The 4837-nt window shown below is 27.9% G+C and overlaps 1 pseudogene; it reads right to left on the reverse strand.

Annotated features, from left to right (window-relative positions):
• LOC111830424 overlaps window positions 1–1126 on the reverse strand; it is a 6923-nt pseudogene extending 5797 nt beyond the window's left edge.
• Window positions 1127–4837: the final 3711 nt, after the last annotated feature.

Genomic DNA, 4837 nt, shown 5'->3' on the forward strand with positions numbered 1-4837 from the left:
AGAAAGAGATGCATAAGTATTTCATAAATACTTAGTGAGGCAATCATCCCACCATTGGCTATACACACAAGCAGAAATGAACACATTCAAGTATAACTCAAACAACCACCAATACAACGCAAAACAACACAACATGACCCGTTCTGACAAGCAGTGTCGATCGACACCATCCGCTGGTGTCGCTCGACACTCGCGACCATCCTTGCGAGAAAGAAAGTTGGTGTCGATCGACACCCTCCCTTGGTGTCGAGCGACACCGAAACCCTAACATCGCTCCAGCCGCTTCTCATCGACGAATCCACCAACTCCAGGACTCCAGCACTGATCTATCTCCTTCCCAGACTCGTACCAAGACACCATATCACATAGACAAGCATACAAACACAGAAATCAAATATAAATCAGAAGGAACACTCAAAATATGCATCAAAACTGCTTAGATCAGCCTAGTCATGCACTCACCTTTCAAAAGGACAGAAACAAGGACGAACAGATCACAACAACAGCAACCAAGGACTCTCCTAACACCACAGCTACGAGATCTATCTTCCCAAGGACAGAAACACCAAGAACAAGCCTCAGAACACTTCTCAAACCTCCCAAACCTCTCTAGAGAACTTAGAAACCTTTTAAAAGAATAAAAGCGGCCACCCTTACGACCTTTATTCTTTTAAACGTGACCTAGGGTTAAACCCTAACCAAAACCTCAATTGAACCGACGATTTAAAACTTAAACCGTCAAACCAAAATTACTAGTGTCGATCGACACCCAACCACAGTGTCGATCGACACCACCCGGATTTGCAGACACGGGCGTTACATCGATAATCTTCTTGGCATGTATCTCTGAGTTGAACTGAATCATAGCGGTGAGTTTTCCCCCGCCTTTGTTAGCAACCTTTACCTTTATGGCATAAATCGTCCCTGGACCAGTGATGATCTCAACGAAATCTTTAACCGCCGCTGCTTCCACAGTACTCGGGAAGCCAAACAAATTAATAGTCTTGCCCATCTTCTTGTGAAGATTACTCGATAACCTATCAAACAAGTAATGAGCACGTAGCACAATATATGAAACAAGAGACATTAGATATTGATTTAGTTTATATTTCTCCCTTTTTCCCATTTTTCATTTCTTATCTTGATTTAATTTCTGTTTCTACATTTTTCTATTTTTTTGTTGTGTTGGCAAACTAGTACATTTTTGAAACATAATTATAAAAGTAGTAGATTTACTATTCATAATTAGCAAAATAGCACAATTTTACTATTTCATATATTTGTACATACAGACAACTGTACAGTAACATATTATTGTACATAAAATATTTGTACAAAGAGAAACAACTACAAAGAAACATATTTACACATCAACAAATATACATATATAGACCAAAAAATATATGTACACATACAATTATACGAATATATAGACTGTTGTACGAATGATTTTCCGTACATCGACACACAACTTTACATAAGGATAGATGTACCTATCAAACTTTGTTTGAAAAATATTTGAAATTATTAAAAAGAATGCATATCAAATTATAGAGAAAAATATATAATTTAATGTAATTGAATTTCATAGAAAACAAATATATTTTGATGAGTATTTTAGTTATTAGATTTAAGGTTTTTTTTAATAGTGTCTACATAGTGTCCAAATACATAGGGTTTTTTAATAGTGTCTACTTCTATAATTATGTTTCAAAAATGAACTAAACCCCCAATTAATCCTTTTTCCTATGTGGATTTAATTTCTGTTTCTACATTTTTTTTCTATGTGGATTTAATTTCTCTTTCTCTTTCTCCTTTTTATTTTTCCATTTTTCTTTTCCTTTACCTCCCCCATGGTCTCCTTTGTCACCACTTAAGTGACTTAACCTCTGTAGTTTCTGTGAAACTCTCTATACAACTAATAAATTATTCATAAAATTGATCCTAAACATACTTTTTTAAAACCAACTAGTGATGGACCCGCACGTACGTGCGGGGTTATTTTTACAAAATTACGATTTTTTAAGTAGATGCTATTTTGGTAAAATTTTGTTACATGAATTTATTTGATAAACTATATATAGACATACAATTGTAAAATATAGATATTATATTACATAATACAATTTTAAAATTATTTAAATGAAAATGATAAATGATATTACGTGTTTATTTTTAAAACTAATCAAAACATTTCTAACTGTTTGTTTAGAGATGTTAAATCGGATTTGAGTTTGGCTTTAGTTTGAATTGTTTTATGTGTAGTTTAGAATAGAAAACCCGTCCTGTCTCTTTTCGTTTCTCCTCACCTGTCCCGTCCCACCCCGCCCCGTCCCGTCCCGTCTTCTATCTGTCATAAAATTTCTGTCCCATAATCATTTCTTTTTAAAACATAATCATTTGCCAATGTTTATTATAAGAAATTTGGTAAAAGATTTAGACGGGATACCCGTATTCCTCGTTTAAATATTTATTTTTATCAAACTAATAAAAATCTAATTATCAATCTAAGTCACATGCTCCCACCATTTTCATTCACAAGGCAATGTCTGTAATCCTAGCATACACAATCCTTGTTCGATTTTTAATTTTATTGATCTTTCAGTTTCATCTTTATTTCTCATTACTTTCTACAATTCAAAGATTCATGTTTTAGCCTTTTTGTTTTCTAAAGATTTAGGTATTTCTATTTTTTTTAATACATGGATTTATTGTAGTTTTGTTATCCGAAGTATACGTTATCTTCTTGTACCCGTCATTTCATGTCTAAATATTTGAAATACATAGGAAAGTGGAAATTAAATTTAGCAATTTAAATTACATGTCCCGTATCGTACTCGTAGTTTTATATTTGAAAGTTGAAAGTGAATTTAACTTTATGACCGTGTCTCATAACAATTATATCTAATCATGTTTTTTATGAGAAATAATTCAGATAATATTTATTTTTGAATTATATGTTCCTGTCTCGAATCCATTCCTATAAGTTTATATTTTTTAAAATAAATAACACCATTTACATGTAACTAAATATAATTTTAATATAAGTAAAATTTCATATAATCGTCCAAAAGTAGAGATTTATACGTCCCAAAGTTGAATTTTTTCAATATTTTGAGAATTAAATATAACTAAAAATCTTTTTTTTTGCAACCGGTTATCCAAAAATTATATATTATAGTTGTCAAGGATAGTTTAAAATTGTACGTATATGTGAGATAATGTTTGTAGATATTTATTTATTATATCATTTATATTATACCAATTTGACATTTTATTTGTTTTCAATTAGATTAAATCATAAAAATATAATCCATTTATTATTTAAAAATTGGTAATAAGTAATTAAAATCATTTAAATGTGATATATCCACTTGTTATTTAGTTTTAATCTTAATAGAAATTCTACATGTTTATAATATCAAAATGTAGTTTATAATTTGATATAAAAATTATTTAATATTTGATAATAGTAATGATATGCAAATTGCCAATGGATGAAGATTTATTTTGTTAAGATTGTGTGAAATCATATATATAAAAGTAAGGTTCCACTCTCTCCTTATTGGTGGAAAAATATTTAAGGCTTTAATTTTTTTTTAAAAAATAAATAAATAAATGTTTATGACAATCATTCAATACAAAATTTAATTACACTATAAGTTATAATCAAATGGCAAAGAAAATGAAGGGACTTAATAATATATCATTCAACAAAGTAAATAAATAAATAAATGTTTATGACAATCATTCAATACAAAATTTAATTACACTATAAGTTATAATCAAATGGCAAAGAAAATGAAAGGACTTAATCATATATCATACAACAAATTTTATAAGCCTTATTGGTGGAAATTATTTAAAATCATCTATATAAAAGTAAGGTTCCACTATCTTTATTGTTCCATTTTGTATTTATTTTTTAAAATATAATATTTATTTTTAACCAAAAAAACACATTTAATCATATACATTAATTCATACTTTAAATTCACACTTTACTACTAAAATGAAACTGAAAATTATATAAATTTCCAAAGACTATTGGTTTTCTTTATTGAATTCCAATTAAACACACTATAAATTATAATTATAACTCCTCTAATTTAATTATTTTAAAAATGTAACTTACATCACTTCTTATCATATAAATAGTCATTCTCACATCCTTCTCTACCATATCTCATATCTTCATTATTCTCTTTGTTTTTTTTTTAAAGTTCTTGCATGGGGTGAAAACTCATTTAAAATATCATTGTAAGAGTTTGATTAATTATTTAGTTTAAACTTTTGTTTTCAATTTTATTTATTTTTTGTTTTTATGTATTTCTTTATGTCTTCATTGTTTTTTATATTTTTAATTGTAATACATATGTCTAATAATATTTTGTGGTTATAAGAAAATCAAGCTAAAGAAACCATGTTCCTTCTTTTACTTTGGATGTTTGTTTCTTTCTCACATATTCATGTATATTTAATTTATTTTCAAAAGTATGTAATTTTTTAACAAAATAAACTTTTTGTTATATAATTATCAAACCAATTTGTAAGACATTCTTTTAAGAATAATGATCCTTATATTTAGTTTGTGATTCAACATGTAATAATACAAAAAACATTATAATTTGTTTTAACTTTGAATTTTATACTTGATTTCCTATCTAAAAACAATTTGATATTCCATTTTCTATCTATTATATATACTACAAGGATGAAAAATATAATTAAACCTAGAAATATAACTTAAATTAAGAGGAATATAAAAAGAGATTAAAAATAAAATTATTTCTTGGGAATTTTTAAGGTTTCACTCTCTCCTTATTGGTCCATTTAG

Source organism: Capsella rubella, unplaced genomic scaffold, assembly GCF_000375325.1.
Source record: "Capsella rubella cultivar Monte Gargano unplaced genomic scaffold, Caprub1_0 scaffold_8, whole genome shotgun sequence".
In the NCBI taxonomy this organism is placed as follows: domain Eukaryota; kingdom Viridiplantae; phylum Streptophyta; class Magnoliopsida; order Brassicales; family Brassicaceae; genus Capsella; species Capsella rubella.